This window comes from Xenopus tropicalis, chromosome 1 (assembly GCF_000004195.4).
Source record: "Xenopus tropicalis strain Nigerian chromosome 1, UCB_Xtro_10.0, whole genome shotgun sequence".
NCBI classification, from domain to species: Eukaryota; Metazoa; Chordata; class Amphibia; order Anura; family Pipidae; genus Xenopus; species Xenopus tropicalis.
In genome coordinates this window covers 55,300,875-55,313,964 of record NC_030677.2, presented here as the reverse complement: position 1 = coordinate 55,313,964, position 13,090 = coordinate 55,300,875, and positions in this window count along the sequence as shown.

Sequence of the window (13,090 nt, the reverse complement as noted above, 5' to 3'; positions counted from 1 at the left end):
CTTCTTATAGATATGAATGAAATGTTTAGGTGTTTACCATTATATTCCTGGTGCTAGATGAGTGGCTTTTACATATCATTCCCACTTGTTCCAACAGAAAGGACAATAAATAGCTCTTGCTCAAATGTTCTTTTCCATAGAAGCATCCAGCTAATAGCAGCAAACGTATGCCTTGAATGCTATAATCCTTAGTATAATGATTGACATAAACTATTTAATATAGCTGGCTTATTCATTATAAACGGGCAAATGTGCACTAGTCAGTAACCTTTAGCAGCCAATGTTACAGCAGAATAATTAAAGGTAGTTGCTTATTGGTTGCTATGGCTTACTACTTGATGCAGATTAGCCCTTTGTTAGTAAATACTTCCAGGTCTTATGGTTGCTCTTAGGTAGTTTTTTGCTTTTTATTTAGTTTTGTACCCTGCTGATTTTTAATGACAAGAGTACAAGTAAAATAATGTGTAGTAATGCATATCTGCATTATCTGTTTGTTCCACAACCATTTGTATTTATGTTCTTTGTGGTATTTGCACAGAATACAATGTTGTTTTATTTACCCCAGTGTAAAATCCCTGTTTATCTGCCCCGCAGGCCAACTTCTGACAGAGCACTTGCTTTCGTATTACACTCCATTAGTAATGTTTTATTTGCAGGAGATTCCTTTTTACCATTCCACTGTATTATGCAAAAATCATAAGGTTTTGACTCTAAGCACATTGTTATCGGGGGGGGGGGGGGGGGTAGATAACAGTTTCTTTCTTATACAAAGTAAGCCTTAATTCACAACAATGTGCCTTTGCAAGATGTATCTGAGCTGCAATGACTAAATCTGACTATGCAGTCCATCTGTTCATTTCCAGTTACATCAGCACAGGGTGTCATGGCGGTGGGTGCTGGACATGTTGGTGATTGTTTGGCCCACTCGCCATGCTTTGGGAAATACACAGCCCTGTGTAATGCATATGCTTTTGCTTCATTAGGGCAGTGTAGCTCTCATATACTAAGAGCAATGGTTCTGATATATTGGAAATGTATTCCCGATGCTGCTGGGTTTTGCGAGCTGCAGTCCAAAGTCCAGCATTTTGTGTTATTACATTTCTCATTCCAGTTGAAATGATTTCTTTCCACTGGTTTCCAGTAGTTGCTTATTTGCATTAACTGCATTCCTCTGTGTTCATAGTTTCCACACTTCTCTGCTCAATGAAGTATAACTGTATTACAGTATTTACACTATTAAATGGTTTGTGTGATTTATGTAGCTTAGGTGTTCTGATACATTGTGTGTCCTGGCATTGTAACCAATATTATCTCCTTGTCTCTCTTCATATCCTTAACTATTCTGTTTAAATACTTCTTTATTTTTTTTGTAACAATAAATTACTTTCATTCTATATCTGATGTAAACTTTGTAATCCTATTAAAGGTGTTTGCTGCAAATTTGTATTGTGGTTATTTATATTCAGATAGTACATGTGTGTATATTTATAATGGAACAAACCTGAATTTCTGCCCTATTACGGCATTAGAGCGTGCCATTGTTATATTATTAAAGAAACATACATACATTTTCAAACCAGCACTGAAAGCATAGAGCTGGCAGGCTGAACAGTTATTAGCAACTGTTTTTCTAGTTCTCTCCTCCTAATCCAGCAACCCAGGAGCTCTTCCTCTGGGATGTATCAGATGCTACCAAACAAACTGTATTTGTCTCTAAAAGTGGCCATACACGGGCTGAACTTAGCTGCCAATTTAGCCTATTCAGTCAGTAGCTTCCTGCCAGTGCCTGAACTGTCAAGGGGGGGGGATGCCATTATCAATGTGCTTGAATGGTGAAAATACACTTCCCAATAACAAGTGTGGCATCCCAACTAGTTTTATATGGTATCATCTTTTGCTTAGTCCCTTGAGAATTTTAACAACTTTTTTTTACAAATGCTATTTTTTATATACTGAACTTATTGTACCAGCCTAAAGGTTCAGTAGCTCCCCATCTTGGATTCCGTTAGAAGTGTCAGTGTCACCTCATATGCTCAGTGGGCTATGAGCAGCTGTTGAGAAGCTGAGCTTAGGTGTTGTTGCAAATAGTCAAGCACAAAATGAGGTTCACATGATAAATGCTGATGCTACAAGGTTGATTATTAAATTCTGATGCTAATAATGCTTGTTTCAGAGTTGTCACATACTATTACTAGTTAGTAAACACCATTGTATTGTCAATTGTATATATTATATATATATATATATATATATATATATATATATAATATAGATATATAGATACATACATACATACATACATACATACATACATACATACACACACACACACACACACACACACACACACACACACACACACACTATATATTGTGAGTTATTCCCCAAGCTCAGTAAGTGACAGCAGCACAGAGCATGTGCAGGGAATCAGCAGAAAAGAAGATGGGGAGCTACTGGGGGATCTTCAGAGACACAGATCTTCTCTGCTAAAGGGCTGTGGTTGCCTTGGGCTGGTACAGGAGCCCAAAACATAATGTACAACATTTCTGCTGTAGTTCTTCAGTTAAGCCAGGGGTGGGCAAACTACGGCCCGCAGGCCACATCTGGCCCGCCAGCCCTTTTAATCCGGCCCGCCGTCTCCGGCCCCCTTAAAAGAATGACGGGCTCTGATTGGTTGTGCCCCGTGCGTGCGCACAGCGTCGGCACGCACGGGGCGCAACCGTATAAAAGAATGCACTGGGGAGCCGGGGAACAGAAGGACGGGACGGAGGAAGCAGCGGTCGCTGGGGAGGAGCTGAGAGGCCCCATAATTTTTGATGGCAGCCCCGGGCGTAGCGCTGTCCCGGCCCGGTCTGGCCTGTATGTTCATTAATGTGGCCCCTGAGCTAAAAAGTTTGCCCACCCCTGAGTTAAGCTTTAGTTCTCCTTAAATGAAAGTAATATTTTTACATTATGTGCACACTTCTATGTCACCAGCATGTACGCACATTCTCCAGCATTGTGCTAAATTAAGCCTCTAATCAGTGTTACTGTCTCAGTATTGTTGGCTGCTTATATGAATATGAAGTGTCATAATGCCACATAGAAACCGGTACAACCACTTTTTAATTAGCACCATGTCACTTAACAATGTCAGTCTCTTCAAGCTGAAAAGCAGAACAATAATTTTCTGGAATGATAAATGCCTTTATTATTCCTTAGAGCTTCTCATTTCTCATGGCATTTTTTGGTTAAAAAATCCCTTCCTTATTGTTCCTAGTGCAAAATAATCTATACTATATAGTATACTTGTTTAAAAAAAAAATAATGTTGATTGCAAATGTGATTATACATCTTTGACTGAATTTTGATTAATGGGCCATCTGCCTGATTTGATCATTCACTTCATGCATTAACGCATAGGTGTGGGATCTATTATACACAATACCTGGGATCTGGGGTTGTCCCAGTTAGGGATTTTTCTATCATTTGTATTCTTCTAAACATCATTTAACCCCAAATAAATAAACCCAATAGGATTGTTTGCCACCAATATGGATTCATGCAGCTTAGTTGCAACTGTTTTATTATTACAGAGAATAAAAATGTTAAAAATAAAATTATTTGGTTAAATTGGCCTTGCGTGATTCAGAGCTTTCTGGAAAAAATGGCTACTGACTGCCAAATGATTGTCAGGTCCTGTTTATGTAGCTTAACTGGCCAATTAGCTTCCTGATCAGCCATAGAGCCAAATAAGCAGATCTGACCATAAGCAGCCAGCTTAAAAGAGAACTCCATCCATTTGCATAATGAAAGAAAAAATAATTCTACATGTATTTGTAAATGTAATTGCTGTTTAAAGCAGTATTTATTTATTTCTGTTTCATGGATCTAGCACAGGGATACCCAACCTTTACCCGTGAGCCACACTCAAATGTAAAAAGAGTTGGGGAGCAACACAAGCATGAAAAAGGTTCATGAGGGTGCCAAATAAGGGCTGTGATTGGCTAATTGGTAACTCCTATGTGGGCTGGCAGCCTACAGGAGACTCTGTTTGGCAGTACAACTGTTTTTTATACAACCAAAACTTCAATCCAGGAATTTAAAAATAAGCACCTGCTTTAAGGCCACTGGGAGCAACATCCAAGGGGTTGTTCAAAAATACAAAATGACCTACAATGTAATTTGTAATACCTTTTCCAGGGGCCCAGCTCCCTTTCTAGCCTGCCCTCAAACCTTTACCCCTCTTTGTGGCTCACAAACTTCATGCACTGCCCCATTAAAGTGATTGCTCCGCCCCTCATGTAATGGACCGACCCCCTGCCCTCGCCAATCAGAAGCCTGAAAGGTGGCTTACACAGAACCCTGACCTCAAACTAACTGATTTCCAATTCATTCCACAAGCTGTGGATTCTGGCAAATGCCAGAGGGGCTGCTGTAAGATACAATAATAAGTCACTATTTAGTGGGCTTTTGGGGCCTGTTTGGTTCTCTCTGTAATTGACATACCAGGGCCTATTTTGAATCCCAGTCCAGGTCTGGTGGAGATCTCAATATGAAATAGAAGCAAGAGCAATTCTTAACCAACTCACCCGGCAACACCTCTGTGCATCATCTGAGCACTAGAGATCCATACAGTACAAAGCACTTGCTCATCAAAAACTACAATGCAAAGTAAGAAACATTACTTGGCACATGGGGAGGGCAGATGAAACCGGGTGACTTAAAGAAAAATTATTTCAATTATTTTACTTTCTTACTACAGTTTCTGTACGAATAATGCGCTCTGAAGAATTTTTTCAAAATTCTTCTGTTGAGGAATTCTGCTGACTGTACGATTCTTTGTCATGGAGAGAGTAAATATTTCCTTATATATTAGAGTTTGTGCATTGTGCTCTCGGTGAGAAAGGTTCTGCTTGGAAAAGCCGTGTTTGCTCAGTAGCTCAGGGCTCTTCTCATGGCGTCATTCCATTGTAAGTAACAGGGCTCTTTCTAGTGAAAGTGGTTTGGCCAATTCAAAAATTGATGATGTTCATTCATACGCGCTTAGCTAAAAAGCAAGTAAATATAGGCAGGGCACTTAGAGCGATTACTATATTTAAAGGGGGGAAACTTTTTCCCATTGTAATAGTTTTTTTTTCATAAGAGGCTTCGAGATAATATAATAGCCTGCAAACAAGGGACTTTGCATTCACTAGTTTGCATTTTTCTAGTTGAAAATATTTGAAATATTTTCTTCTGTTATTATGCAGGTTAAAATGTGATATATAAAATGACATTCTTCACCTCTGTGCTTAATGTGTAGTACACAGCATATTGCCATGTGCTTCTCATTGCGGTCTTCAGGCTTCCCAATGGCAACCATGACTGTTTTTCATTTAAACAGACAATCCCATTGCTAGTTGTCACTTCATTTTTTTACACCAGCTCTTCTGTGCATAGTCGTATCTTTGTAATTAATTGGTTGTCCTCATACTATGTCCAAAATAACATAGAGTAGATTTGTGCTTCAAGTGGAAAGTCAGGTTTGATTTGGTCAAGGATCCATATATATGGTGTTATTGTCATCCACAAAATTCATGATCCAATACCTCAGTACTTTGGCCTGCTTCTTTATAATCCACTTTCACATCCATAAAGAGGCACAGTGAATGCCTCAGCCTGGACACATCTGGTTTTTGGTTATACTGTAGATATACAAGTGCATTTGAAGATCTTTCTAGGTCTTTATCCTGTTTCTACCAAGTGCCATTCTGTATCATATTTCTTGACTATTACATTCTTTAATCCATACAAATGGGCTTTATATTTATTATTATTTACATGAATGTGGTATTGCATTTAGCAGCACATTGAAGTTATGCTAAATTAATTGAGGGAAAGATTCTCTAAATAAATTTGTTTTTAGAGTTCTTTTAAAGGCACAAAGATTGGGAGAGAGTCAGACAGAATATGGGAGAGAATTCAAGAGAAGGGGTGTAGCTCTTAAATACGCTCTTGAATACAGTGTGTGAGGAGATAATGAGAAATGAGGTGAGTAGAGGGACGTAACAAGTGGTTTGTGAGTATCTAGAGATACTAGAGCTATAAACTGCTTTAAATGTGAGGGCCAGTAGTGGCATGGCAGAGGCGGAGTGGCTGCTGAGGTGTATGAGCCAATTAATAGAAAGTTACAATGGTCCAGGTGTGATATGATGAGAGAGTGAATAAGCATTTTGGCAGCAGCTTGGGTGATGAATGATCGTTTTTTGGAAATATTTCTTAGGTGAACGTGACATGATTTAATAAGTAACTGGATATGAGGATTAAATAACAGGAGAAGAGTATAGCGAGTATAATCTCAAGGCACTGGGCCTGGGGAGATGAGGTAACAGTGGAATTGTTAACTGTGATAGATACCTTTGTGCTGTTGGATGGGGCAAAGAGAACCAATTCTGTCTTAGAGAGGTTTAATTTAAGGTAGCATTGGGACATCCAAGCAAAGATAGCAACCTGGCAGGGAGAGACTTGAGTTAAGAGCTCTGGGTTGGAATTGGAAGAGAAGAGATAGATCTGAATATTGTCAACATAGAGGTGGTACAGGAAGCCATATGAGTTGATTAGTTTGGCAAGGAAGGAAGTGTAGAGAGAGAAAATGAAAAGAGAGAATGAAAGAGGTAGGAATGAAGATGATGCTCCATTGTAAGAGACACTGAAAGAGCAATCTGAGAGGTAAGATGAAAACCAGAACAAGGCAGTGTCACAAAGGCCAAGAGAATGAAGGGACTGGAGAAGGAGAGGGTGATCCACAGTGTCAAAAGCAGGTGAGAGCTGAAGGGTGAAGACACACAGAGTTACTAGTAGCAGCTACTTGTTGTGGCTACTAAAAAAGACAGTGCTGATCACTTACTGATAATTTTCTCTACATGTGTTTTAGCAGAGGCAACGCTCAGTATTGTCTATGGCAAGGTATTTTCTGGCATTTAGTAGCCTTTAAAAAGTACCTGCTATTAGTAGCCCAGTGTGTGTTCACCCTAAGACATATTAGGGAAAGGGCACACAGAGCGTAGATCCACTTCTCTTAGACCTGCGTTCTTCTGTCAGGCTGAGAGAAGTGGTTCTGCTTCCCTACGCTTCTCTGTGTGCCTGCACTGAAAACTACAGTATCTGCCTCTTTCTTGTTTTTTCAGTTGTTTTTATCTAAATAAACAATCATATACATGTCAAAATGGCAACACAAATGACAATAAAGGTCAGTACATTTGTGACAACACAAGAAGATACAAATATTTTTCTAACATGTAATAAGAAGTTAAGAAAGTACTTTGTAATAGAAAAGACCTTTAACAACTAGATCTCTCTCTATCATAGGATTAAACAGAACATCTTTATATAGATCAGTGCTGTCCAACTGGCGGCCCGCGACCCCCCTCTGTGTGGCCCCCCACCTGTCTGGCTGCTTTGATGGCTTACCTTTGTGTAAGCTTTAAATGGTATCAGTACTGCCCCCCCTGCATGGTTAACACCTCAGATTCAGGCTGTAATCCCCCTGTATTGTTTCAAAATATAATCCCCTGTGTTGTTCACACCTTTTAGTTTCTGCATTGTTCACCCCCTGCAGTGTTCACACCTCAGGCTCAGGCTCTAATTACCCATATTGTTCCCCTGTTCACACCTCAGACCAGGTGTCTGAAATCCACAAATAAACCCTGCACACTATAAAAAGAACATATACTGAGGTGGTACAGCAATTAAAAAGTTTTTTCATATATAGTTATTGTGCAGACTGTAGGAGCAGTGCCAGCATTGTGTCACTGTAGGCTGCCTGTGTGTGCCATACTCTGCCTGACCTATGCTGCCTGTATGTGGCCATACACACAGGCAGGGTAGGGAAGGCAGAGTATGGCACACACAGGCAGGGTAGGGCAGGCAGAGTATGGCACACACAGGCAGGGTAGGGAAAGAAAGTTTGCCAGCGCTTAGTTTGCCTTTAAAAATAATTTAAAAGGCAAATTAAGCGCTGGCAAACTTTCTTTCTCTTTGTGTATAATTAATGGCTTTTTATCGTCTATAGCAGATGGTCAACTCCAGATTGTGGGTTAGACCGAGTGCTGGCATAATAGTGTGTTTCTAGCAGCTGGTCAACGCTACAGCGTGGGTTAGACCGAGCGCTGGCGATTTCTTTCTGTGTTTTGTGTACAAAGGGTAGGGAAGGCAGAGTATGGCACACACAGGCAGGGTAGGGAAGGCAGAGTATGGCAGATTTTTGCTGTACTACTAACATTAATATGGCTATGGTCATGCGATAACATGGGTGTGGTTTTAAGTGGGTGTGGTTTTAAAAAGGGGAGTGGTCAAAACTAGCTTCCATTATCGGCCCTCCACCACGGAGGCTGGAAAAATTCCGGCCCTCGGTACCACAGAAGTTGGACAGCACTGATATAGATGAAGGAAAAGGGGATTGTCAAATGACCTTTCTGGGAAAAACACTGCATGACACAAAGTAGAAAAATCAAGAACAACCACCTATCAGAATTATACATAAATTTATGGATTTGGTTTTTGTCTTTATCTTTCAAAGAGCCTATATATATAACGACCAAATGTTTAAAAAGTAGTCCCTCAGTGTTTTATTGCCATACCGAAATCTGATTGCTTCTTGTAGACAAACACATCTAAAGGCCCCCATACACGGGCCGATAGAAGCTGCCGATATCGGTCCCTTGGACCGACTCGGTAGCTTATCTGCCTGTGTAGGGGCAGAAACGAGCGGGCTGGCCAACCAATATCTGGCCTGAAATTGGCCAGATATCGATCAGCCAGGTTAAAAGATTCAGTCGGATCGGGGGCCGCATCGGCTCGTTGATGTGGTCCCAGAACCGACTGTACCATTGCCGCCTACATAATCCGGTCGTTTGGCCCCAGGGCCAAACGATCGGATTATTATTTTTTTTAACTTCATACTCCCCGATATAGCCCACCCGTAGGTGGGGATATCGGGGGAAGATCCGCTCGCTTGGCGATCTCGCCAAGCGAGCGGATCTTACCGTGTATGGGGACCTTAAGGGCTGTGACAGATGGGGAGATTAGTCAACGCACTACAAATCCCACCGGCTGAAAGGTAAATCGCCAGTGGGATGGCATACACGGCGCGGCAATTTGCCAAAGTCGCTGAAGTTTCAAGGCAACTTCGGCAAATCGCGGCACTGTGTATGCCATCCCACCGGCGATTTACATTCTAGCCGGTGGGATGGCATTTCGGGGGGGTTAGTCGCCCACAACAAGGGAGATTTGTTGCGCGCCGACTAGTCTCCCCGTTTGTCACAGCCCTAAGTTGTATTAGAAAATCTGACAAGGAAGGAAAATTATCCTATATCCAATAAGAGAATATAGATTTTCTAACAGCTGCCATTTTTAAATATAAAAAATGAATGGACATATTGCCAGAACTTTTGCTGCTTTGGGAACTTAATAATAAAACAAAAAGAGGAGATAGCTTAAAAGAAAAATGAGTTATAGTTTATAGATATGTTTGAAGCTTTTGCCAAAAAGGGTTAAACCTGGGCAAGACCATCGTATCTACCTCAGTGCGGGCACACACAGTGGAGCAGAGCGTAGGTCCACCAGAGGCTGGAATAGCACAAATATTTATGTTGTGCAAATCTTGTATAGAATTGACATCACACCCAGCATTTTAATTTACAATTAACTCTGTGGTTATATTCACATATTTAAGATCAACTTCCTAAAGGTGTTTAAAGATGTTACTTACAGAGTAACAAAGAGGTTGTGCTGTTACTCACGTGTAAGAACTACGAATGTGTCGCTAGCACTGTGCAGGTGTGAGGGCCAAATCGGCGCATAGGAGTGACATGCAATTGGTCACACTAAGGAGGCTGCAGCATTGTTTAATAAATATGACATCAAAGAATAGACCTGCATAAACTGTAATATATGCACATTTCTCATGATTACAGATGAAGTGATAACATTATGGGCACATTTTAGGGCGTTTACTAAAAAGTTTCAAATATCATTGCTTGAACCTGCCTAAACTAGAGCCTTACAGCATTATTATAGATTAAAGGGAAAGATTGGCTCTGATCTTTCCTGAGAAACTGCGCTCTAAGAGGGTTCTTGCCGTGCAGCAATGAGGAGCAAATGTGTCACTTATAAGAACTGTGCGCTTTGCATTAGTCAGTGTAGCAAGCAGTGAACTTTGGACTAAATGTTTAATTTCATTGGATCAGAAAACGTTTTTCCACACAAGCACTGGGTCACTATCATGCATATTGGCTAACTCTAGATGTTATTTTGCATGTGTCTGGTTGCTCAGAGTAGCTAACGACAGGAGTGGGGGGGCCCTGAGGTGCCAGCACCGGTGGGCCCCAGATACCCCAGTCTGACACAGGTCCCACCTACTGAACTCTGTAGCTCTTTCAGGGCTACAGTTCTTTTTGCCACTTAGGCTTCTTTCACATCTCCATCTCACTAAGGGTTTTAAGGGAGAACAGTATCTGGGTGGTTTCCACTTCAGTTAATTGACTGTTAGGGAAATGACAGATGGAGCTACTTGTCGTGGCTACAAAATAGGCAATACTGATTTATAATTTCTGCATTTGTTTTGCATTATCTCTTACTTGCTTGGAATGCTTGTTAGGGTAACACCACAATGGGCAGATTCAGGTGCTTTGTTTTTAAGCAAGCCACAAACCTGGCGCCAAATTGCCCAGAAGCACTCTTTTTGATTTGAACGGTAATCACCTCAAACCTGTTCTGCAAATGCTTTGTTCTTCAGCCTTTCCTTATTTCCACTAGGACATAGAAGAAGGATTCTTGGCAGAAAGGATTTAGGTAGCATTAGACTACTGGGGTCTGTCATATTGTCACCCCTGTTTCTCTGCCTATTTATTTATCTTCTATCATCTATCTATCTATCTATCTATCTATCTATCTATCTATCTATCTATCTATCTATCATCTATCTATTCATCTATCTATCTATCTATCTATCTATCTATCTATCTATCTATCTATCTATCTATCTATCATCTATCTATCTATCTATCATCTATCTATCTATCTATCATCTATCTATCTATCATCTATCTATCTATCTATCTATCGATCCATGCAGAAATATTTTATAGAGAGGTGGAAATTGTTTTATTAAATTGATGACTATTTTGTGCAGTAAAATTCAACATCCATGTTATTTACTCCAAACAAAAAACATGCACAAATGTGTGTGTAGAACAACTGAAATCTAAATTAGAGTGGATTTTACTAAATGGAAAACTTTCAGGTTTCTTTACGAATATCTTTTCTGAGCTTGTTTGCAAGCCTTGCTGACTGTATGTCACAATTCACACCTGCTGACTTGGCTGGGATCTCTCTTTGCACATGGGATCAAGTAAAGGAAATGTGGAAAAAAAACATATCCTTCACTATCCAGTGCCTTATTGTGTTGGGTTGAAAACCCCACAGACTGTTCTTCCACTTTGGCTTATTCTTCTGCTTCTTCTTCTTCTTAGCGCCCCCCATTTTCTAAATGCTACTCCTCCTACAGTTTTAGGGGTACAACATCCAAACTCCCCACACTTCTTCACCCTATAGCGGAGCAGGTTGCTTGTGCTTTTCTAAGGGATCCCACCCCCCGTCTTTTTGTGGCGCCGCTCTGAACCCCCCAATTTTTCCATTGACTTTGACAGGGAAGATTTTCAAACTGCTGCCACACTTACAGCTTTGAAGCTACACCCCCCAAACTTGAATAACATAATCATGGGGTCACCCCGAATGAAACAGCGACATTTGTTGGATGACCCCAAAGTGGGAGGGGCCAACAACAGCCAATCAAATTTCACCCATTAATGGGGAAATTGAAACTGATGCCAATCTTACAGCTTTGAGGCTACACTCCCCAAACTTGAATCACATAGTCATGGGCTCAGCCTGAATGAAAATATGATTGCTGGATGCCCAAAAGTGGGCGGAGCTGTGAACAGCCAATCAGATTTTATCTATTGATTTGAAGGAAATTCAACCTGCTGCCATTCTCACAGTAATAACACCAGGTCCCCAAACTTTGCAGACTTAGGCACCAGGTAACTGCGGTTAAAGTTTAGAAAAAGTGGGTGGAGCCACCAACAGCCAATCAGACTTCACCTATTGAATATTTTTTGTTTAAATTTAAAATGCTGCTTTTCTCACACTATTTATGTCAGGGTTCCCAAACTTTTGCACAGTCAGTCACTGGATGACTACATATTCAGGGTTAGAACAAGTACGTGGAGCCACCAACAGCCAATCCATTTCCACCCATTAGATTTCATTGGTTTATATTTAAACTGATGCCATTATTTAAATATTAATTCCAGGGTTGTTAAAGTTTCCAGAGTTAGTCACTGGGTATTTGCCATTCAAAGTTAGAAAAAAGTGGGCGGAGCCACCAACAGGCAATCACATTTCACCTATTTAATTTCAATGGGGAAGTGTAAAATGCTGTCAGTCCCACAATTTTTATGCCTGAGTCCCCAAAATTTGCAAAGTTGGTCACTGGGGGACTGCAGTTCAAAAATAGGAAAAGTGGGTTGGGCCACTAACAGCCAATCAGATTTCATCCATTGAATTTTATTGGTTTAAATTTAAAATGCTGTCATTCTCACACTATTTATGCCAGGGTGCCCACTGTTTGCCACTGGGTGACTTCGACTCAAGGTTAAAAAAAGGGGCGGGGTCACAACCACCAATCACAATTCACCTATTGACTTTTATTGGCCAATCAGATGTCACTCGTTGGCTTTCAGTGGGGAAATTTAAGTTGCTGCCATTCAGACACTATTAAAACCAGGGTCCCCAAACTTTGCACAGTGGTTTTTACTATATAACTGTGGCCCAAGATTAGAGAAAGTGGGCAGAGCCCATTCAGTGACTTTTCAACCCAACATGAAGTTTGTTCTCAAACTTACTTTTCTAGTTATCATTTGTTTTCTCACTGTCAGATGAAGTCAGCAAGTTTTGCAAAATGTCCAACAAAAAATGGTCCCTAGGTGTTCAGATCTAAATAAGCTGGTTCCCAACCATTGCTGAATAGGTTCCAGGTAAATGTGCTGATATATTCATTTGGCTGGTG